This window comes from Calliopsis andreniformis, chromosome 10 (assembly GCF_051401765.1).
Source record: "Calliopsis andreniformis isolate RMS-2024a chromosome 10, iyCalAndr_principal, whole genome shotgun sequence".
NCBI classification, from domain to species: domain Eukaryota; kingdom Metazoa; phylum Arthropoda; class Insecta; order Hymenoptera; family Andrenidae; genus Calliopsis; species Calliopsis andreniformis.
The window spans coordinates 4090893-4117641 of NC_135071.1; positions in this window are offsets into that span (position 1 = coordinate 4090893).

Genomic DNA, 26749 nt, shown 5'->3' on the forward strand with positions numbered 1-26749 from the left:
CAGTCTTCAATCCTCAATCCTCAATCCTCAATCCTCAATCCTCAATCCTCAACCCTCAGTCCTCATTCTCAATTATCAATTCTCAATCCTCAATCCTCAATCCTCAATCTTCAATCCCCAAAAATCAATCTATAATCCTAGATCCTCAATCCCCAATCCTCAGTCCTTAATCCTCAATCTTCAATCCTCAATCGCCAGTCCTCTATCTTCAATCCTCTACGCTCAATCGTCAATCCTCAAGCCTCAGTCCTCAATCCTCAATCCTCAATCCTCATACCTCAATCCTCAACCGTCTGTCCTCGTCCTCAATCCTCAACCCTCAATTCTCAATCCTCAACCCTCAATCCTCAATACTCAACCATCAATCCTCAATTCTCAATACTCAATCCTCAATCTTCAATCCTCAGGCATCAATACTCAATCTTCAATATTCAATCCTCAATCCTCAATCCTCAATCCACAATCCTCAACCTTCAATGCTCAATACTCAATCTTGAATCCTCAATCCTCAATCCTCAATCCTCAATCCTCAATCCTCATCCCTCAATATTCAATCCTCAATACTCAATCCTCAATCTTCAATCCCCAATACTCAATCTTCAAACCTCAATCCTCAATCCCCAATCCTCAATCCTCAATCCACATTCTTCAATCCTCAACACCCAATCCTCAATCTTCAATACTCAATCATCAATCCTCAATCCTCAAACCTCAACCCTCATTCTTCAATCCTCAATACCCAATCCTCAATCTTCAATCCTCAATCCTCAATCCTCAATTCTCAATCCTCAATCCTCAGTCCTGAGTCCTCAAACCTCAATCCTCAACCGTCAGCCCTCATCCTCAATCCTCAATCCTCAATCCTCAATCCTCAGCCCTCAGTCCTCAAACCTCAATGCTCAATCCTCAATACCCAATCCTCAATCCCCAATCCTCAATCATCAACCCTCAATCTTCAATACTCATTCCGCAATCCTCAACCCCAATCCTCAATCTTCAATCATCAATCCTCAATCTTCAACACTCAATCCTCAATTCTCAATACTCAATCCTCAATCTTCGATCCTCAGGCATCAATACTCAATCTTCAATATTCAATCCTCAATCCTCAATCCTCAATCCACAATCCTCAACCTTCAATGCTCAATACTCAATCTTGAATCCTCAATCCTCAATCCTCAATCCTCAACCCTCAATCCTCATCCCTCAATATTCAATCCTCAATCCTCAATCTTCAATCATCAATCCTCAATCCTCAATCCTTAGTCGTCAATCCTCAGTCGTCAATCCTCAATCTTCAATATTCAATCATCAATAATCAATCTCCAATCCTACATCCTCAATCCCCGATCCTCAATCCTTAATCCTCAATCTTCAATCATCAATCGCCAGTCCTCAATCTTCAATCCTCAATGCTCAATCCTCAATCCTCAATCCTCAGTCCTCAATCCTCAATTCTCAATCCTCAAACCTCAATCCTCAACCTTCAGTCCTCGTCCTCAATCCTCAACACTCAAACCTCAATCCTCAATCTTCAATCATCAATAATCAATCTTCAATCCTCAATCATCAATCCTCAAACCTCAATCCTCAATCCTCAATATTCAACACTCAACCCTCAACCATCAATCCTCAATACTCATCCATCAATCCTCAATTCTCAATTCTCAATAGAACATCCTGAATTCTGATGGTTCAATACTCAATCCAGAATATTCAATAATCAAATCTCAAACCTCAAGCATCAATTCTCAACACCCAATCCTCAACACTCAGTCCTCTCTCTTCAATCCTACATCCTCAACAATCAATCCTCAAGCGTCAATCGTCAATACTCAATCCTTAATACTCAATCCTCAATCATCAATCTTCAATCCTCAATACTCAATCTTCAATCCTCAATACTCAATCCTCAATCCTCAATACTCAACCAACAATCCTAAATTCCCAATGCTCAATAGAATATCCTGAATTCTCAGGATTCTATACTCAAACCTCAATCCTCAACCCTCAGCCCTCATTCTCAATCCTCAATCCTCAATCCACAATATTCAATCCCCAATACTCAGTCTTCAATCCTCAATCCTCAATCCTCAATCCTCAATCCTCAATCCTCAACCCTCAGTCCTCATTCTCAATTATCAATTCTCAATCCTCAATCCTCAATCCTCAATCTTCAATCCCCAAAAATCAATCCCCAATCCTAGACCCTCAATCCCCAATCCTCAGTCCTTAATCCTCAATCTTCAATCCTCAATCGCCAGTCCTCTATCTTCAATCCTCTACGCTCAATCGTCAATCCTCAAGCCTCAGTCCTCAATCCTCAATCCTCAATCCTCAAACCTCAATCCTCAACCGTCTGTACTCGACCTCAATCCTCAACCCTCAATTCTCAATCCTCAATCCTCAATCCTCAATACTCAACCATCAATCCTCAATTCTCAATACTCAATCCTCAATCTTCAATCCTCAGGTATCAATACTCAATCTTCAATATTCAATCCTCAATCCTCAATCCTCAATCCACAATCCTCAACCTTCAATGCTCAATACTCAATCTTGAATCCTCAATCCTCAATCCTCAATCCTCAACCCTCAATCCTCATCCCTCAATATTCAATACTCAATCCTCAATCTTCAATCATCAATCCTCAATCCTCAATCCTTAGTCGTCAATCCTCAGTCATCAATCCTCAATCTTCAATACTCAATCGTCAATCCTTAGACCTCAATCCTCAAACCTCGTTCCTCAAACCTCAATCCTCAACCCTCAGTCTTCATCCTCAATTCTCAATTCTCAATCCTCAATCCTCAATCCTCAATCCTCAATATTCAATCATCAATAATCAATCTCCAATCCTACATCCTCAATCACCGATCCTCAATCCTTAATCCTCAATCTTCAATCATCAATCGCCAGTCCTCAATCTTCAATCCTCAATGCTCAATCCTCAATCCTCAATCCTCAGTCCTCAATCCTCAATTCTCAATCCTCAAACCTCATTCCTCAACCTTCAGTCCTCGTCCTCAATCCTCAACACTCAAACCTCAATCCTCAATCTTCAATCATCAGTAATCAATCTTCAATCCTCAATCATCAATCCTCAAACCTCAATCCTCAATCCTCAATATTCAACACTCAACCCTCAACCATCAATCCTCAATACTCATCCATCAATCCTCAATTCTCAATTCTCAATAGAACATCCTGAATTCTGATGGTTCAATACTCAATCCAGAATATTCAATAATCAAATCTCAAACCTCAAGCATCAATTCTCAACACCCAATCCTCAACACTCAGTCCTCTCTCTTCAATCCTACATCCTCAACAATCAATCCTCAAGCGTCAATCCTCAATACTCAATCCTTAATACTCAATCCTCAATAATCAATCTTCAATCCTCAATACTCAATCTTCAATCCTCAATACTCAATCCTCAATCCTCAATACTCAACCAACAATCCTAAATTCCCAATGCTCAATAGAATATCCTGAATTCTCAGGATTCTATACTCAAACCTCAATCCTCAACCCTCAGCCCTCATTCTCAATCCTCAATCCTCAATCCTCAATATTCAATCCCCAATACTCAGTCTTCAATCCTCAATCCTCAATCCTCAATCCTCAATCCTCAATCCTCAACCCTCAGTCCTCATTCTCAATTATCAATTCTCAATCCTCAATCCTCAATCCTCAATCTTCAATCCCCAAAAATCAATCTATAATCCTAGATCCTCAATCCCCAATCCTCAGTCCTTAATCCTCAATCTTCAATCCTCAATCGCCAGTCCTCTATCTTCAATCCTCTACGCTCAATCGTCAATCCTCAAGCCTCAGTCCTCAATCCTCAATCCTCAATCCTCATACCTCAATCCTCAACCGTCTGTCCTCGTCCTCAATCCTCAACCCTCAATTCTCAATCCTCAACCCTCAATCCTCAATACTCAACCATCAATCCTCAATTCTCAATACTCAATCCTCAATCTTCAATCCTCAGGCATCAATACTCAATCTTCAATATTCAATCCTCAATCCTCAATCCTCAATCCACAATCCTCAACCTTCAATGCTCAATACTCAATCTTGAATCCTCAATCCTCAATCCTCAATCCTCAATCCTCAATCCTCATCCCTCAATATTCAATCCTCAATACTCAATCTTCAATCATCAATCCTCAATCCTCAATCCTTAGTCGTCAATGCTCAGTCATCAATCCTCAATCTTCAATACTCAATCGTCAATCCTTAGACCTCAATCCTCAAACCTCGTTCCTCAAACCTCAATCCTCAACCCTCAGTCTTCATCCTCAATTATCAATTCTCAATCCTCAATCCTCAATCCTCAATCCTCAATATTCAATCATCAATAATCAATCTCCAATCCTACATCCTCAATCCCCGATCCTCAATCCTTAATCCTCAATCTTCAATCATCAATCGCCAGTCCTCAATCTTCAATCCTCAATGCTCAATCCTCAATCCTCAATCCTCAGTCCTCAATCCTCAATTCTCAATCCTCAAACCTCAATCCTCAACCTTCAGTCCTCGTCCTCAATCCTCAACACTCAAACCTCAATCCTCAATCTTCAATCATCAATAATCAATCTTCAATCCTCAATCATCAATCCTCAAACCTCAATCCTCAATCCTCAATATTCAACACTCAACCCTCAACCATCAATCCTCAATACTCAATACTCAATCTTCAATCCTCAATACTCAATCCTCAATCCTCAATACTCAACCAACAATCCTAAATTCCCAATGCTCAATAGAATATCCTGAATTCTCAGGATTCTATACTCAAACCTCAATCCTCAACCCTCAGCCCTCATTCTCAATCCTCAATCCTCAATCCTCAATATTCAATCCCCAATACTCAGTCTTCAATCCTCAATCCTCAATCCTCAATCCTCAATCCTCAATCCTCAACCCTCAGTCCTCATTCTCAATTATCAATTCTCAATCCTCAATCCTCAATCCTCAATCTTCAATCCACAAAAATCAATCTCCAATCCTAGATCCTCAATCCCCAATCCTCAGTCCTTAATCCTCAATCTTCAATCCTCAATCGCCAGTCCTCTATCTTCAATCCTCTACGCTCAATCGTCAATCCTCAAGCCTCAGTCCTCAATCCTCAATCCTCAATCCTCAAACCTCAATCCTCAACCGTCTGTCCTCGTCCTCAATCCTCAACCCTCAATTCTCAATCCTCAATCCTCAATCCTCAATACTCAACCATCAATCCTCAATTCTCAATACTCAATCCTCAATCTTCAATCCTCAGGCATCAATACTCAATCTTCAATATTCAATCCTCAATCCTCAATCCTCAATCCACAATCCTCAACCTTCAATGCTCAATACTCAATCTTGAATCCTCAATCCTCAATCCTCAATCCTCAATCCTCAATCCTCATCCCTCAATATTCAATCCTCAATACTCAATCTTCAATCATCAATCCTCAATCCTCAATCCTTAGTCGTCAATGCTCAGTCATCAATCCTCAATCTTCAATACTCAATCGTCAATCCTTAGACCTCAATCCTCAAACCTCGTTCCTCAAACCTCAATCCTCAACCCTCAGTCTTCATCCTCAATTCTCAATTCTCAATCCTCAATCCTCAATCCTCAATCCTCAATATTCAATCATCAATAATCAATCTCCAATCCTACATACTCAATCCCCGATCCTCAATCCTTAATCCTCAATCTTCAATCATCAATCGCCAGTCCTCAATCTTCAATCCTCAATGCTCAATCCTCGATCCTCAATCCTCAGTCCTCAATCCTCAATTCTCAATCCTCAAACCTCAATCCTCAACCTTCAGTCCTCGTCCTCAATCCTCAACACTCAAACCTCAATCCTCACTCTTCAATCATCAATAATCAATCTTCAATCCTCAATCATCAATCCTCAATCCTCAATCCTCAATCCTCAATATTCAACACTCAACCCTCAACCATCAATCCTCAATACTCAACCATCAATCCTCAATTCTCAATTCTCAATAGAACATCCTGAATTCTGATGGTTCAATACTCAATCCAGAATATTCAATAATCAAATCTCAAACCTCAAGCATCAATTCTCAACACCCAATCCTCAACACTCAGTCCTCTCTCTTCAATCCTACATTCTCAACAATCAATCCTCAAGCGTCAATCCTCAATACTCAATCCTTAATACTCAATCCTCAATCATCAATCTTCAATCCTCAATACTCAATCTTCAATCCTCAATATTCAATCCTCAATCCTCAATACTCAACCAACAATCCTAAATTCCCAATGCTCAATAGAATATCCTGAATTCTCAGAATTCTATACTCAAACCTCAATCCTCAACCCTCAGCCCTCATTCTCAATCCTCAATCCTCAATCCTCAATATTCAATCCCCAATACTCAGTCTTCAATCCTCAATCCTCAATCCTCAATCCTCAATCCTCAATCCTCAGTCATAAATCCTCAATCTTCAATACTCAATCGTCAATCCTCAGTCCTCAATCCTCAATCCTCAATCCTCGTTCCTCAAACCTCAATCCTCAACCCTCAGTCCTCATTCTCAATTATCAATTCTCAATCCTCAATCCTCAATCCTCAATCTTCAATCCCCAAAAATCGATCTCCAATCCTAGATCCTCAATCTCCAATCCTCAGTCCTTAATCCTCAATCTTCAATCCTCAATCGCCAGTCCTCTATCTTCAATCCTCTACGCTCAATCGTCAATCCTCAAGCCTCGGTCCTCAATCCTCAATCCTCAATCCTCAAACCTCAATCCTCAACCGTCTGTCCTCGTCCTCAATCCTCAACCCTCAATTCTCAATCCTCAATCCTCAATCCTCAATACTCAACCATCAATCCTCAATTCTCAATACTCAATCCTCAATCTTCAATCCTCAGGCATCTATACTCAATCTTCAATATACAATCCTCAATCCTCAATCCTCAATCCACAATCCTCAACCTTCAATGCTCAATACTCAATCTTGAATCCTCAATCCTCAATCCTCAATCCTCAATCCTCAATCCTCATCCCTCAATATTCAATCCTGAATACTCAATCTTCAATCATCAATCCTCAATCCTCAATCCTTAGTCATCAATCCTCAGTCATCAATCCTCAATCTTCAATACTCAATCGTCAATCCTTAGACCTCAATCCTCAAACCTCGTTCCTCAAACCTCAATCCTCAACCCTCAGTCTTCATCCTCAATTCTCAATTCTCAATCCTCAATCCTCAATCCTCAATCCTCAATATTCAATCATCAATAATCAATCTCCAATCCTACATCCTCAATCCCCGATCCTCAATCCTTAATCCTCAATCTTCAATCATCAATCGCCAGTCCTCAATCTTCAATCCTCAATGCTCAATCCTCGATCCTCAATCCTCAGTCCTCAATCCTCAATTCTCAATCCGCAAACCTCAATCCTCAACCTTCAGTCCTCGTCCTCAATCCTCAACACTCAAACCTCAATCCTCAATCTTCAATCATCAATAATCAATCTTCAATCCTCAATCATCAATCCTCAATCCTCAATCCTCAATCCTCAATATTCAACACTCAACCCTCAACCATCAATCCTCAATACTCAACCATCAATCCTCAATTCTCAATTCTCAATAGAACATCCTGAATTCTGATGGTTCAATACTCAATCCAGAATATTCAATAATCAAATCTCAAACCTCAAGCATCAATTCTCAACACCCAATCCTCAACACTCAGTCCTCTCTCTTCAATCCTACATCCTCAACAATCAATCCTCAAGCGTCAATCCACAATACTCAATCCTTAATACTCAATCCTCAGTCATCAATCTTCAATCCTCAATACTCAATCTTCAATCCTCAATACTCAATCCTCAATCCTCAATACTCAACCAACAATCCTAAATTCCCAATGCTCAATAGAATATCCTGAATTCTCAGGATTCTATACTCAAACCTCAATCCTCAACCCTCAGCCCTCATTCTCAATCCTCAATCCTCAATCCTCAATATTCAATCCCCTATACTCAGTCTTCAATCCTCAATCCTCAATCCTCAATCCTCAATCCTCAATCCTCAGTCATAAATCCTCAATCTTCAATACTCAATCGTCAATCCTCAGTCCTCAATCCTCAATCCTCAATCCTCGTTCCTCAAACCTCAATCCTCAACCCTCAGTCCTCATTCTCAATTATCAATTCTCAATCCTCAATCCTCAATCCTCAATCTTCAATCCCCAAAAATCAATCTCCAATCCTAGATCCTCAATCCCCTATTCTCAGTCCTGAATCCTCAATCTTCCATCCTCAATACTCAATCTGCAATCCTCAATCCTTAATCCTCAATCCTCAATACTCATTCTTCAATCCTCAATACCCAATCCTCAATCTTCAATCCTCAGTCCTCAATCATCAATTCTCAATCCTAAATCCTCAATCCTCAGGCCCCAAACATCAATATTCAACCCTCAGTCCTCGTCCTCAATCCACAACCCTCAATCCTCAAACCTCAATCCTCAACCGTCGGTCCTCGTCCTCAATCCTCAAAACTCAATCCTCAATCCTGAATCATCAATCATCAATACTCAATCTTCAATCCTCAATACTCAATCCTCAATCGTCAATCCTCAATCCCCAATCCTCAATCTTCAATGCTCAATCCTCAATCCGCAATCCTCAATCCTCAATACTCAATCTTCAATCCTCAATCGTCAATCTTCAGTCCTCAATACTCAATCTTCAATTCTCAATCTTCAATCCTCAATCCTCAATCCTCAATCCTCAGTACTCAATAATCAATCCTCAATCTTCAATCCTCAATACTCAATCTTCAATCCTCAATCCTCAATCCTCAATCCTCAATCCTCAACCTTCAACCCTCAATCCTCAATACTCAATCTTCAATCCTCAACCTTCAATCCTCAATACTCAATCTTCAATCCTGAGGCCTCAATTCTGAACCGTCAATACTCAATTTTCAATCCTCAATACTCAATCTTCAATCCTCAATCCACAATCCTCAATCCTCAATCGTCATCTTTCAATCCTCAGTACCCAATCCTCAATCTTCAACCCTCAGTCCTCAATCATCAATTCTCAATCCTCAATCCTCAATCCTCAGGCCTCAAACATCAATATTCAACCTTCAGTCCTCGTCCTCAACCCACAAACCTCAATCCTCAAACCTCAATCCTCAACCGTCAGTCCTCGTCCTCAGACCTCAACCCTCAATCATCATCCTCAATCTTCAATCATCAATACTCAATCTTCAATCCTCAATACTCAATCCTCAATCGTCAATCCTCAATCCCCAATCCTCAATCTTCAATGCTCAATCCTCAATCCTCAATCCTCAATCCTCAATCCTCAATCTTCAATCCTCAATCGTCAATCTTCAGTCGTCAATTCTCAATCTTCCATTCTCAATCTTCAATCCTCAATCCTCAATCCTCAATCCTCAGTACTCAATCCTCAATCCTCAATCTTCAATCCTCAATACTCAATCTTCAATCCTCAATCCTCAATCCTCAATCCTCAATCCTCAATCTTCAATCCTCAATTCTCAATCCTCAACCTTCAATCTTCAATACTCAATCTGCAATCCTCAATCCTCAAACCTCAATCCTCAATCCTCATTCTTCAATCCTCAATCCTCAATCCTCAATCCTTAATCTTCAATCCTCAATTCTCAATCCTCAATCTTCAATCCTCAATACTCAATCTGCAATCCTCAATCCTCAAACCTCAATCCTCAATCCTCATTCTTCAATCCTCAATACTCAATCTTCAATCCTCAATCCTCAATACTCAATCCTCAATCCTCATTCTTCAATCCTCAATACCCAATCCTCAATCTTCAACCCTCAATGCTCAATCCTCAATACCCAGTCCTCAATCCTCAATCCTCAATCATCAATCCTCAATCTTCAATACTCATTCCTGAATCCTCAACCCCAATCCTCAATCTTCAATCGTCAATCCTCAATCTTCAACACTCAACCCTCAACCATCAATCCTCAATACTCAACCATCAATCCTCAATTCTCAATACTCGATAGAACATCCTGAATTCTGATGGTTCAATACTCAATCCAGAATATTCAATAATCAAATCTCAAACCTCAAGCATCAATTCTCAACACTCAATCCTCAACACTCAGTCCTCTCTCTTCAATCCTACATCCTCAACCCTCAATCCTCAATCCTCAATCCTCAATCATCAATCTTCAATCCTCAATACTCAATCATCAATCCTCAATACTCAATCCTCAATCCTCAATCGTCATCTTTCAATCCTCAGTACCCAATCCTCAATCTTCAACCCTCAGTCCTCAATCATCAATTCTCAATCCTCAATCCTCAATCCTCAGGCCTCAAACATCAATATTCAACCTTCAGTCCTCGTCCTCAACCCACAAACCTCAATCCTCAAACCTCAATCCTCAACCGTCAGTCCTCGTCCTCAGACCTCAACCCTCAATCATCGTCCTCAATCTTCAATCATCAATACTCAATCTTCAATCCTCAATACTCAATCCTCAATCGTCAATCCTCAATCCCCAATCCTCAATCTTCAATGCTCAATCCTCAATCCTCAATCCTCAATCCTCAATCCTCAATCTTCAATCCTCAATCGTCAATCTTCAGTCGTCAATTCTCAATCTTCCATTCTCAATCTTCAATCCTCAATCCTCAATCCTCAATCCTCAGTACTCAATCCTCAATCCTCAATCTTCAATCCTCAATACTCAATCTTCAATCCTCAATCCTCAATCCTCAATCCTCAATCCTCAATCTTCAATCCTCAATTCTCAATCCTCAACCTTCAATCTTCAATACTCAATCTGCAATCCTCAATCCTCAAACCTCAATCCTCAATCCTCATTCTTCAATCCTCAATCCTCAATCCTCAATCCTTAATCTTCAATCCTCAATTCTCAATCCTCAATCTTCAATCCTCAATACTCAATCTGCAATCCTCAATCCTCAAACCTCAATCCTCAATCCTCATTCTTCAATCCTCAATACTCAATCTTCAATCCTCAATCCTCAATACTCAATCCTCAATCCTCATTCTTCAATCCTCAATACCCAATCCTCAATCTTCAACCCTCAATGCTCAATCCTCAATACCCAGTCCTCAATCCTCAATCCTCAATCATCAATCCTCAATCTTCAATACTCATTCCTGAATCCTCAACCCCAATCCTCAATCTTCAATCGTCAATCCTCAATCTTCAACACTCAACCCTCAACCATCAATCCTCAATACTCAACCATCAATCCTCAATTCTCAATACTCGATAGAACATCCTGAATTCTGATGGTTCAATACTCAATCCAGAATATTCAATAATCAAATCTCAAACCTCAAGCATCAATTCTCAACACTCAATCCTCAACACTCAGTCCTCTCTCTTCAATCCTACATCCTCAACCCTCAATCCTCAATCCTCAATCCTCAATCATCAATCTTCAATCCTCAATACTCAATCATCAATCCTCAATACTCAATCCTCAACCCTCAATCCTCAATACTCAGCCAACAATGCTAAATTCCCAATGCTCAATAGAATATCCTGAATTCTCAGGATTCTATACTCAAACCTCAATCCTCAATTCTCAGCCCTCATTCTCAATCCTCAATCCTCAATCCTCAATATTCAATCCCCTATACTCAGTCTTCAATCCTCAATCCTCAATCCTCAATCCTCAATCCTCAATCCTCAGTCATAAATCCTCAATCTTCAATACTCAATCGTCAATCCTCAGTCCTCAATCCTCAATCCTCAATCCTCGTTCCTCAAACCTCAATCCTCAACCCTCAGTCCTCATTCTCAATTATCAATTCTCAATCCTCAATCCTCAATCCTCAATCTTCAATCCCCAAAAATCAATCTCCAATCCTAGATCCTCAATCCCCAATCCTCAGTCCTGAATCCTCAATCTTCAATCCTCAATACTCAATCTGCAATCCTCAATCCTTAATCCTCAATCCTTAATCCTCAATCCTCAATACTCATTCTTCAATCCTCAATACCCAATCCTCAATCTTCAACCCTCAGTCCTCAATCATCAATTCTCAATCCTCAATCCTCAATCCTCAGGCCTCAAACATCAATATTCAACCCTCAGTCCTCGTCCTCAATCCACAACCCTCAATCCTCAAACCTCAATCCTCAACCGTCGGTCCTCGTCCTCAATCCCCAACACTCAATCCTCAATCCTCCATCTTCAATCATCAATACTCAATCTTCAATACTCAATACTCAATCCTCAATCGTCAATCCTCAATCCCCAATCCTCAATCTTCAATGCTCAATCCTCAATCCGCAATCCTCAATCCTCAATACTCAATCTTCAATCCTCAATCGTCAATCTTCAGTCCTCAATACTCAATCTTCAATTCTCAATCTTCAATCCTCAATCCTCAATCCTCAATCCTCATCTTCAATCCCCAAAAATCAATCTCCAATCCTAGTTCCTCGATCCCCAATCCTCAGTCCTGAATCCTCAATCTTCAATCCTCAATACTCAATCTGCAATACTCAATCCTTAATCCTCAATCCTCAATACTCATTCTTCAATCCTCAATACCCAATCCTCAATCTTCAACCCTCAGTCCTCAATCATCAATTCTCAATCCTCAATCCTCAATCCTCAGGCCTCAAACATCAATATTCAACCCTCAGTCTTCGTCCTCAATCCACAACCCTCAATCCTCAAACCTCAATCCTCAACCGTCGGTCCTCGTCCTCAATCCTCAACACTCAATCCTCAATCCTCAATCTTCAATCATCAATACTCAATCTTCAATCCTCAATACTCAATCCTCAATCGTCAATCCTCAATCCCCAATCCTCAATCTTCAATGCTCAATCCTCAATCCTCAATCCTCAATCCTCAATCCTCAATCTTCAATCCTCAATCGTCAATCTTCAGTCCTCAATTCTCAATCTTCCATTCTCAATCTTCAATCCTCAATCCTCAATCCTCAATCCTCAGTACTCAGTCCTCAATCCTCAATCTTCAATCCTCAATACTCAATCTTCAATCCTCAATCCTCAATCCTCAATCCTCAATCCTCAATCTTCAATCCTCAATTCTCAATCCTCAACCTTCAATCCTCAATACTCAATCTGCAATCCTCAATCCTCAAACCTCAATCCTCAATCCTCATTCTTCAATCCTCAATCCTCAATCCTCAATCCTTAATCTTCAATCCTCAATTCTCAATCCTCAATATTCAATCCTCAATACTCAATCTGCAATCCTCAATCCTCAAACCTCAATCCTCAATCCTCATTCTTCAATCCTCAATACCCAATCCTCAAACCTCAATCGTCATTCTTCAATCCTCAATACCCAATCCTCAATCTTCAACCCTCAGTCCTCAATCATCAATTCTCAATCCCCAATCCTCAATCCTCAGGCCTCAAACATCAATATTCAACCTTCAGTCCTCGTCCTCAATCCACAACCCTCAATCCTCAAACCTCAATCCTCAACCGTCAGTCCTCGTCCTCAATCCTCAACCCTCAATCCTCAATCCTCAATCTTCAATCATCAATCCTCAATCTTCAATCCTCAATCGTCAATCCTCAGTCCTCAATCCTCAATCCTCAATCCTCGTTCCTCAAACCTCAATCCTCAACCCTCAGTCCTCATCCTCAATTCTCAATTCTCAATACTCAATCCTCAATCCTCAATCTTCAATCCCCAAAAATCAATCTCCAATCCTAGATCCTCAATCCCCAATCCTCAGTCCTTAATCCTCAATCTTCAATCCTCAATCCTCAATCCTCATTCTTCAATCCTCAATACCCAATCCTCAATCTTCAATCCCCAATCCTCAATCCTCAATCCTCAATCCTCAATCCTCAGTCCTCAAACATCAATCCTGAATCCTCAATCCTGAATCCTCAATCCTCAATCCTCAATCCTCAATCTTCAATCCTCAATACTCAATCTGCAATCCTCAATCCTCAATCCTCAATCCTTAATCCTCAATCTTCAATCATCAATCGCCAGTCCTCAATCTTCAATCCTCAATGCTCAATCCTCAATCCTCAATCCTCAGTCCTCAATCCTCAATTCTCAATCCTCAAACCTCAATCCTCAACCTTCAGTCCTCGTCCTCAATCCTCAACACTCAAACCTCAATCCTCAATCTTCAATCATCAATAATCAATCTTCAATCCTCAATCATCAATCCTCAAACCTCAATCCTCAATCCTCAATATTCAACACTCAACCCTCAACCATCAATCCTCAATACTCAATACTCAATCTTCAATCCTCAATACTCAATCCTCAATCCTCAATACTCAACCAACAATCCTAAATTCCCAATGCTCAATAGAATATCCTGAATTCTCAGGATTCTATACTCAAACCTCAATCCTCAACCCTCAGCCCTCATTCTCAATCCTCAATCCTCAATCCTCAATATTCAATCCCCAATACTCAGTCTTCAATCCTCAATCCTCAATCCTCAATCCTCAATCCTCAATCCTCAACCCTCAGTCCTCATTCTCAATTATCAATTCTCAATCCTCAATCCTCAATCCTCAATCTTCAATCCACAAAAATCAATCTCCAATCCTAGATCCTCAATCCCCAATCCTCAGTCCTTAATCCTCAATCTTCAATCCTCAATCGCCAGTCCTCTATCTTCAATCCTCTACGCTCAATCGTCAATCCTCAAGCCTCAGTCCTCAATCCTCAATCCTCAATCCTCAAACCTCAATCCTCAACCGTCTGTCCTCGTCCTCAATCCTCAACCCTCAATTCTCAATCCTCAATCCTCAATCCTCAATACTCAACCATCAATCCTCAATTCTCAATACTCAATCCTCAATCTTCAATCCTCAGGCATCAATACTCAATCTTCAATATTCAATCCTCAATCCTCAATCCTCAATCCACAATCCTCAACCTTCAATGCTCAATACTCAATCTTGAATCCTCAATCCTCAATCCTCAATCCTCAATCCTCAATCCTCATCCCTCAATATTCAATCCTCAATACTCAATCTTCAATCATCAATCCTCAATCCTCAATCCTTAGTCGTCAATGCTCAGTCATCAATCCTCAATCTTCAATACTCAATCGTCAATCCTTAGACCTCAATCCTCAAACCTCGTTCCTCAAACCTCAATCCTCAACCCTCAGTCTTCATCCTCAATTCTCAATTCTCAATCCTCAATCCTCAATCCTCAATCCTCAATATTCAATCATCAATAATCAATCTCCAATCCTACATCCTCAATCCCCGATCCTCAATCCTTAATCCTCAATCTTCAATCATCAATCGCCAGTCCTCAATCCTCAGTCATAAATCCTCAATCTTCAATACTCAATCGTCAATCCTCAGTCCTCAATCCTCAATCCTCAATCCTCGTTCCTCAAACCTCAATCCTCAACCCTCAGTCCTCATTCTCAATTATCAATTCTCAATCCTCAATCCTCAATCCTCAATCTTCAATCCCCAAAAATCGATCTCCAATCCTAGATCCTCAATCTCCAATCCTCAGTCCTTAATCCTCAATCTTCAATCCTCAATCGCCAGTCCTCTATCTTCAATCCTCTACGCTCAATCGTCAATCCTCAAGCCTCGGTCCTCAATCCTCAATCCTCAATCCTCAAACCTCAATCCTCAACCGTCTGTCCTCGTCCTCAATCCTCAACCCTCAATTCTCAATCCTCAATCCTCAATCCTCAATACTCAACCATCAATCCTCAATTCTCAATACTCAATCCTCAATCTTCAATCCTCAGGCATCTATACTCAATCTTCAATATACAATCCTCAATCCTCAATCCTCAATCCACAATCCTCAACCTTCAATGCTCAATACTCAATCTTGAATCCTCAATCCTCAATCCTCAATCCTCAATCCTCAATCCTCATCCCTCAATATTCAATCCTGAATACTCAATCTTCAATCATCAATCCTCAATCCTCAATCCTTAGTCATCAATCCTCAGTCATCAATCCTCAATCTTCAATACTCAATCGTCAATCCTTAGACCTCAATCCTCAAACCTCGTTCCTCAAACCTCAATCCTCAACCCTCAGTCTTCATCCTCAATTCTCAATTCTCAATCCTCAATCCTCAATCCTCAATCCTCAATATTCAATCATCAATAATCAATCTCCAATCCTACATCCTCAATCCCCGATCCTCAATCCTTAATCCTCAATCTTCAATCATCAATCGCCAGTCCTCAATCTTCAATCCTCAATGCTCAATCCTCGATCCTCAATCCTCAGTCCTCAATCCTCAATTCTCAATCCGCAAACCTCAATCCTCAACCTTCAGTCCTCGTCCTCAATCCTCAACACTCAAACCTCAATCCTCAATCTTCAATCATCAATAATCAATCTTCAATCCTCAATCATCAATCCTCAATCCTCAATCCTCAATCCTCAATATTCAACACTCAACCCTCAACCATCAATCCTCAATACTCAACCATCAATCCTCAATTCTCAATTCTCAATAGAACATCCTGAATTCTGATGGTTCAATACTCAATCCAGAATATTCAATAATCAAATCTCAAACCTCAAGCATCAATTCTCAACACCCAATCCTCAACACTCAGTCCTCTCTCTTCAATCCTACATCCTCAACAATCAATCCTCAAGCGTCAATCCACAATACTCAATCCTTAATACTCAATCCTCAGTCATCAATCTTCAATCCTCAATACTCAATCTTCAATCCTCAATACTCAATCCTCAATCCTCAATACTCAACCAACAATCCTAAATTCCCAATGCTCAATAGAATATCCTGAATTCTCAGGATTCTATACTCAAACCTCAATCCTCAACCCTCAGCCCTCATTCTCAATCCTCAATCCTCAATCCTCAATATTCAATCCCCTATACTCAGTCTTCAATCCTCAATCCTCAATCCTCAATCCTCAATCCTCAATCCTCAGTCATAAATCCTCAATCTTCAATACTCAATCGTCAATCCTCAGTCCTCAATCCTCAATCCTCAATCCTCGTTCCTCAAACCTCAATCCTCAACCCTCAGTCCTCATTCTCAATTATCAATTCTCAATCCTCAATCCTCAATCCTCAATCTTCAATCCCCAAAAATCAATCTCCAATCCTAGATCCTCAATCCCCTATTCTCAGTCCTGAATCCTCAATCTTCCATCCTCAATACTCAATCTGCAATCCTCAATCCTTAATCCTCAATCCTCAATACTCATTCTTCAATCCTCAATACCCAATCCTCAATCTTCAATCCTCAGTCCTCAATCATCAATTCTCAATCCTAAATCCTCAATCCTCAGGCCCCAAACATCAATATTCAACCCTCAGTCCTCGTCCTCAATCCACAACCCTCAATCCTCAAACCTCAATCCTCAACCGTCGGTCCTCGTCCTCAATCCTCAAAACTCAATCCTCAATCCTGAATCATCAATCATCAATACTCAATCTTCAATCCTCAATACTCAATCCTCAATCGTCAATCCTCAATCCCCAATCCTCAATCTTCAATGCTCAATCCTCAATCCGCAATCCTCAATCCTCAATACTCAATCTTCAATCCTCAATCGTCAATCTTCAGTCCTCAATACTCAATCTTCAATTCTCAATCTTCAATCCTCAATCCTCAATCCTCAATCCTCAGTACTCAATAATCAATCCTCAATCTTCAATCCTCAATACTCAATCTTCAATCCTCAATCCTCAATCCTCAATCCTCAATCCTCAACCTTCAACCCTCAATCCTCAATACTCAATCTTCAATCCTCAACCTTCAATCCTCAATACTCAATCTTCAATCCTGAGGCCTCAATTCTGAACCGTCAATACTCAATCTTCAATCCTCAATACTCAATCTTCAATCCTCAATCCACAATCCTCAATCCTCAATCGTCATCTTTCAATCCTCAGTACCCAATCCTCAATCTTCAACCCTCAGTCCTCAATCATCAATTCTCAATCCTCAATCCTCAATCCTCAGGCCTCAAACATCAATATTCAACCTTCAGTCCTCGTCCTCAACCCACAAACCTCAATCCTCAAACCTCAATCCTCAACCGTCAGTCCTCGTCCTCAGACCTCAACCCTCAATCATCATCCTCAATCTTCAATCATCAATACTCAATCTTCAATCCTCAATACTCAATCCTCAATCGTCAATCCTCAATCCCCAATCCTCAATCTTCAATGCTCAATCCTCAATCCTCAATCCTCAATCCTCAATCCTCAATCTTCAATCCTCAATCGTCAATCTTCAGTCGTCAATTCTCAATCTTCCATTCTCAATCTTCAATCCTCAATCCTCAATCCTCAATCCTCAGTACTCAATCCTCAATCCTCAATCTTCAATCCTCAATACTCAATCTTCAATCCTCAATCCTCAATCCTCAATCCTCAATCCTCAATCTTCAATCCTCAATTCTCAATCCTCAACCTTCAATCTTCAATACTCAATCTGCAATCCTCAATCCTCAAACCTCAATCCTCAATCCTCATTCTTCAATCCTCAATCCTCAATCCTCAATCCTTAATCTTCAATCCTCAATTCTCAATCCTCAATCTTCAATCCTCAATACTCAATCTGCAATCCTCAATCCTCAAACCTCAATCCTCAATCCTCATTCTTCAATCCTCAATACTCAATCTTCAATCCTCAATCCTCAATACTCAATCCTCAATCCTCATTCTTCAATCCTCAATACCCAATCCTCAATCTTCAACCCTCAATGCTCAATCCTCAATACCCAGTCCTCAATCCTCAATCCTCAATCATCAATCCTCAATCTTCAATACTCATTCCTGAATCCTCAACCCCAATCCTCAATCTTCAATCGTCAATCCTCAATCTTCAACACTCAACCCTCAACCATCAATCCTCAATACTCAACCATCAATCCTCAATTCTCAATACTCGATAGAACATCCTGAATTCTGATGGTTCAATACTCAATCCAGAATATTCAATAATCAAATCTCAAACCTCAAGCATCAATTCTCAACACTCAATCCTCAACACTCAGTCCTCTCTCTTCAATCCTACATCCTCAACCCTCAATCCTCAATCCTCAATCCTCAATCATCAATCTTCAATCCTCAATACTCAATCATCAATCCTCAATACTCAATCCTCAATCCTCAATCGTCATCTTTCAATCCTCAGTACCCAATCCTCAATCTTCAACCCTCAGTCCTCAATCATCAATTCTCAATCCTCAATCCTCAATCCTCAGGCCTCAAACATCAATATTCAACCTTCAGTCCTCGTCCTCAACCCACAAACCTCAATCCTCAAACCTCAATCCTCAACCGTCAGTCCTCGTCCTCAGACCTCAACCCTCAATCATCGTCCTCAATCTTCAATCATCAATACTCAATCTTCAATCCTCAATACTCAATCCTCAATCGTCAATCCTCAATCCCCAATCCTCAATCTTCAATGCTCAATCCTCAATCCTCAATCCTCAATCCTCAATCCTCAATCTTCAATCCTCAATCGTCAATCTTCAGTCGTCAATTCTCAATCTTCCATTCTCAATCTTCAATCCTCAATCCTCAATCCTCAATCCTCAGTACTCAATCCTCAATCCTCAATCTTCAATCCTCAATACTCAATCTTCAATCCTCAATCCTCAATCCTCAATCCTCAATCCTCAATCTTCAATCCTCAATTCTCAATCCTCAACCTTCAATCTTCAATACTCAATCTGCAATCCTCAATCCTCAAACCTCAATCCTCAATCCTCATTCTTCAATCCTCAATCCTCAATCCTCAATCCTTAATCTTCAATCCTCAATTCTCAATCCTCAATCTTCAATCCTCAATACTCAATCTGCAATCCTCAATCCTCAAACCTCAATCCTCAATCCTCATTCTTCAATCCTCAATACTCAATCTTCAATCCTCAATCCTCAATACTCAATCCTCAATCCTCATTCTTCAATCCTCAATACCCAATCCTCAATCTTCAACCCTCAATGCTCAATCCTCAATACCCAGTCCTCAATCCTCAATCCTCAATCATCAATCCTCAATCTTCAATACTCATTCCTGAATCCTCAACCCCAATCCTCAATCTTCAATCGTCAATCCTCAATCTTCAACACTCAACCCTCAACCATCAATCCTCAATACTCAACCATCAATCCTCAATTCTCAATACTCGATAGAACATCCTGAATTCTGATGGTTCAATACTCAATCCAGAATATTCAATAATCAAATCTCAAACCTCAAGCATCAATTCTCAACACTCAATCCTCAACACTCAGTCCTCTCTCTTCAATCCTACATCCTCAACCCTCAATCCTCAATCCTCAATCCTCAATCATCAATCTTCAATCCTCAATACTCAATCATCAATCCTCAATACTCAATCCTCAACCCTCAATCCTCAATACTCAGCCAACAATGCTAAATTCCCAATGCTCAATAGAATATCCTGAATTCTCAGGATTCTATACTCAAACCTCAATCCTCAATTCTCAGCCCTCATTCTCAATCCTCAATCCTCAATCCTCAATATTCAATCCCCTATACTCAGTCTTCAATCCTCAATCCTCAATCCTCAATCCTCAATCCTCAATCCTCAGTCATAAATCCTCAATCTTCAATACTCAATCGTCAATCCTCAGTCCTCAATCCTCAATCCTCAATCCTCGTTCCTCAAACCTCAATCCTCAACCCTCAGTCCTCATTCTCAATTATCAATTCTCAATCCTCAATCCTCAATCCTCAATCTTCAATCCCCAAAAATCAATCTCCAATCCTAGATCCTCAATCCCCAATCCTCAGTCCTGAATCCTCAATCTTCAATCCTCAATACTCAATCTGCAATCCTCAATCCTTAATCCTCAATCCTTAATCCTCAATCCTCAATACTCATTCTTCAATCCTCAATACCCAATCCTCAATCTTCAACCCTCAGTCCTCAATCATCAATTCTCAATCCTCAATCCTCAATCCTCAGGCCTCAAACATCAATATTCAACCCTCAGTCCTCGTCCTCAATCCACAACCCTCAATCCTCAAACCTCAATCCTCAACCGTCGGTCCTCGTCCTCAATCCCCAACACTCAATCCTCAATCCTCCATCTTCAATCATCAATACTCAATCTTCAATACTCAATACTCAATCCTCAATCGTCAATCCTCAATCCCCAATCCTCAATCTTCAATGCTCAATCCTCAATCCGCAATCCTCAATCCTCAATACTCAATCTTCAATCCTCAATCGTCAATCTTCAGTCCTCAATACTCAATCTTCAATTCTCAATCTTCAATCCTCAATCCTCAATCCTCAATCCTCATCTTCAATCCCCAAAAATCAATCTCCAATCCTAGTTCCTCGATCCCCAATCCTCAGTCCTGAATCCTCAATCTTCAATCCTCAATACTCAATCTGCAATACTCAATCCTTAATCCTCAATCCTCAATACTCATTCTTCAATCCTCAATACCCAATCCTCAATCTTCAACCCTCAGTCCTCAATCATCAATTCTCAATCCTCAATCCTCAATCCTCAGGCCTCAAACATCAATATTCAACCCTCAGTCCTCGTCCTCAATCCACAACCCTCAATCCTCAAACCTCAATCCTCAACCGTCGGTCCTCGTCCTCAATCCTCAACACTCAATCCTCAATCCTCAATCTTCAATCATCAATACTCAATCTTCAATCCTCAATACTCAATCCTCAATCGTCAATCCTCAATCCCCAATCCTCAATCTTCAATGCTCAATCCTCAATCCTCAATCCTCAATCCTCAATCCTCAATCTTCAATCCTCAATCGTCAATCTTCAGTCCTCAATTCTCAATCTTCCATTCTCAATCTTCAATCCTCAATCCTCAATCCTCAATCCTCAGTACTCAGTCCTCAATCCTCAATCTTCAATCCTCAATACTCAATCTTCAATCCTCAATCCTCAATCCTCATTCCTCAATCCTCAATCTTCAATCCTCAATTCTCAATCCTCAACCTTCAATCCTCAATACTCAATCTGCAATCCTCAATCCTCAAACCTCAATCCTCAATCCTCATTCTTCAATCCTCAATCCTCAATCCTCAATCCTTAATCTTCAATCCTCAATTCTCAATCCTCAATATTCAATCCTCAATACTCAATCTGCAATCCTCAATCCTCAAACCTCAATCCTCAATCCTCATTCTTCAATCCTCAATACCCAATCCTCAAACCTCAATCGTCATTCTTCAATCCTCAATACCCAATCCTCAATCTTCAACCCTCAGTCCTCAATCATCAATTCTCAATCCCCAATCCTCAATCCTCAGGCCTCAAACATCAATATTCAACCTTCAGTCCTCGTCCTCAATCCACAACCCTCAATCCTCAAACCTTAATCCTCAACCGTCAGTCCTCGTCCTCAATTCTCAACCCTCAATCCTCAATCCTCAATCTTCAATCATCAATCCTCAATCTTCAATCCTCAATCGTCAATCCTCAGTCCTCAATCCTCAATCCTCAATCCTCGTTCCTCAAACCTCAATCCTCAACCCTCAGTCCTCATCCTCAATTCTCAATTCTCAATACTCAATCCTCAATCCTCAATCTTCAATCCCCAAAAATCAATCTCCAATCCTAGATCCTCAATCCCCAATCCTCAGTCCTTAATCCTCAATCTTCAATCCTCAATCCTCAATCCTCATTCTTCAATCCTCAATACCCAATCCTCAATCTTCAATCCCCAATCCTCAATCCTCAATCCTCAATCCTCAATCCTCAGTCCTCAAACATCAATCCTGAATCCTCAATCCTGAATCCTCAATCCTCAATCCTCAATCCTCAATCTTCAATCCTCAATACTCAATCTGCAATCCTCAATCCTCAATCCTCAATCCTCAATCCTCATTCCTCTATCATCAATACCCAATCCTCAATCTCCAATCCTCAATCCTCAATCCTCAATCCTCAATTCTCAATCCTCAACCCTCAATACGCAGACCTCAAACATCAATATTCAACCCTCAGTCCCCGTCCTCAGTCCACAACCCTCAATCCTCAATCCTGAATCTTCAATCATCAACATTCAATCTTCAATCCTCAATACTCAATACTCAATCCTCAATCCTCAATCCTCAATCTTCAATCCTCAATCCTCAATCCTCAATCCTCAATCCTCAATCCTCAATCTTCAATCCTCAATACTCAATCTTCAATCCCCAATCCTCAATTCTCAATCCTCAATCCTCAATGTTCAATCCTCAATCCTCAATGTTCAATCCTCAATACCCAATCCTCAATCTTCAATCCTCAATCCTCAATCCTCAATCCTCAATCCACAATCCTCAATCCTCAATCCTCAGTCCTCAAACCTCAATCCTGAATCCTCAATCCTGAATCCTCAATCTTCAGCCCTCAGTCCACAACAATCAGTTGTCAATCCTCAATCCTCCATAGAATATCATCAATTCACAGTTTTCAATACTCAGTACTCAATCTGCAATCTTCAGATCTCTATCCACAAGCATCAATCCTCATCACTCAGCCCTCAACACTCAGTCGCCAATCCTCATTATTCAATCCTCAATCCTCAATCCTCAATCCACAATCCTCAACCTTCAATCCTCAATACTCAATCTTCAATCCTCAATCCTCAACTCTCAATCCTCAATCCTCAATCCTCAATCCTCAATATTCAATCCTCAATACTCAATCTTCAATCATCAATCCTCAATCCTCAATCCTCAGTCCTCAATCCTCAGTCATCAATCCTCAATCTTCAATACTCAATCCTCAATCCTCAAGCCTCAGTCCTCAATCCTCAATCCTCAACCCTCAAACCTCAATGCTCAACCGTCAGTCCTCGTCCTCAATCCTCAACCCTCAATCCTCAATCCTCAATCTTCAATCATCAATACTCAATCTTCAATCCTCAATACTCAATCCTCAATCGTCAATCCTCAATCCCCAATCCTCAATCTTCAATGCTCAATCCTCAATCCGCAATCCTCAATCCTCAATACTCAATCTTCAATCCTCAATCGTCAATCTTCAGTCCTCAATACTCAATCTTCAATTCTCAATCTTCAATCCTCAATCCTCAATCCTCAATCCTCAGTACTCAATAATCTATCCTCAATCTTCAATCCTCAATACTCAATCTTCAATCCTCAATCCTCACTCCTCAATCCTCAATCCTCAATCTTCAATCCTCAATCCTCAGTCATAAATCCTCAATCTTCAATACTCAATCGTCAATCCTCAGTCCTCAATCCTCAATCCTCAATCCTCGTTCCTCAAACCTCAATCCTCAACCCTCAGCCCTCATTCTCAATCCTCAATCCTCAATCCTCAATATTCAATCCCCTATACTCAGTCTTCAATCCTCAATCCTCAATCCTCAATCCTCAATCCTCAATCCTCAGTCATAAATCCTCAATCTTCAATACTCAATCGTCAATCCTCAGTCCTCAATCCTCAATCCTCAATCCTCGTTCCTCAAACCTCAATCCTCAACCCTCAGTCCTCATTCTCAATTATCAATTCTCAATCCTCAATCCTCAATCCTCATCTTCAATCCCCAAAAATCAATCTCCAATCCTAGTTCCTCAATCCCCAATCCTCAGTCCTGAATCCTCAATCTTCAATCCTCAATACTCAATCTGCAATACTCAATCCTTAATCCTCAATCCTCAATACTCATTCTTCAATCCTCAATACCCAATCCTCAATCTTCAACCCTCAGTCCTCAATCATCAATTCTCAATCCTCAATCCTCAATCCTCAGGCCTCAAACATCAATATTCAACCCTCAGTCTTCGTCCTCAATCCACAACCCTCAATCCTCAAACCTCAATCCTCAACCGTCGGTCCTCGTCCTCAATCCTCAACACTCAATCCTCAATCCTCAATCTTCAATCATCAATACTCAATCTTCAATCCTCAATACTCAATCCTCAATCGTCAATCCTCAATCCCCAATCCTCAATCTTCAATGCTCAATCCTCAATCCTCAATCCTCAATCCTCAATCCTCAATCTTCAATCCTCAATCGTCAATCTTCAGTCCTCAATTCTCAATCTTCCATTCTCAATCTTCAATCCTCAATCCTCAATCCTCAATCCTCAGTACTCAGTCCTCAATCCTCAATCTTCAATCCTCAATACTCAATCTTCAATCCTCAATCCTCAATCCTCAATCCTCAATCCTCAATCTTCAATCCTCAATTCTCAATCCTCAACCTTCAATCCTCAATACTCAATCTGCAATCCTCAATCCTCAAACCTCAATCCTCAATCCTCATTCTTCAATCCTCAATCCTCAATCCTCAATCCTTAATCTTCAATCCTCAATTCTCAATCCTCAATATTCAATCCTCAATACTCAATCTGCAATCCTCAATCCTCAAACCTCAATCCTCAATCCTCATTCTTCAATCCTCAATACCCAATCCTCAAACCTCAATCGTCATTCTTCAATCCTCAATACCCAATCCTCAATCTTCAACCCTCAGTCCTCAATCATCAATTCTCAATCCCCAATCCTCAATCCTCAGGCCTCAAACATCAATATTCAACCTTCAGTCCTCGTCCTCAATCCACAACCCTCAATCCTCAAACCTCAATCCTCAACCGTCAGTCCTCGTCCTCAATCCTCAACCCTCAATCCTCAATCCTCAATCTTCAATCATCAATCCTCAATCTTCAATCCTCAATCGTCAATCCTCAGTCCTCAATCCTCAATCCTCAATCCTCGTTCCTCAAACCTCAATCCTCAACCCTCAGTCCTCATCCTCAATTCTCAATTCTCAATACTCAATCCTCAATCCTCAATCTTCAATCCCCAAAAATCAATCTCCAATCCTAGATCCTCAATCCCCAATCCTCAGTCCTTAATCCTCAATCTTCAATCCTCAATCCTCAATCCTCATTCTTCAATCCTCAATACCCAATCCTCAATCTTCAATCCCCAATCCTCAATCCTCAATCCTCAATCCTCAATCCTCAGTCCTCAAACATCAATCCTGAATCCTCAATCCTGAATCCTCAATCCTCAATCCTCAATCCTCAATCTTCAATCCTCAATACTCAATCTGCAATCCTCAATCCTCAATCCTCAATCCTCAATCCTCATTCCTCTATCATCAATACCCAATCCTCAATCTCCAATCCTCAATCCTCAATCCTCAATCCTCAATTCTCAATCCTCAACCCTCAATACGCAGACCTCAAACATCAATATTCAACCCTCAGTCCCCGTCCTCAGTCCACAACCCTCAATCCTCAATCCTGAATCTTCAATCATCAACATTCAATCTTCAATCCTCAATCCTCAATACTCAATCCTCAATCCTCAATCCTCAATCTTCAATCCTCAATCCTCAATCCTCAATCCTCAATCCTCAATCCTCAATCTTCAATCCTCAATACTCAATCTTCAATCCCCAATCCTCAATTCTCAATCCTCAATCCTCAATGTTCAATCCTCAATCCTCAATGTTCAATCCTCAATACCCAATCCTCAATCTTCAATCCTCAATCCTCAATCCTCAATCCTCAATCCACAATCCTCAATCCTCAATCCTCAGTCCTCAAACCTCAATCCTGAATCCTCAATCCTGAATCCTCAATCTTCAGCCCTCAGTCCACAACAATCAGTTGTCAATCCTCAATCCTCCATAGAATATCATCAATTCACAGTTTTCAATACTCAGTACTCAATCTGCAATCTTCAGATCTCTATCCACAAGCATCAATCCTCATCACTCAGCCCT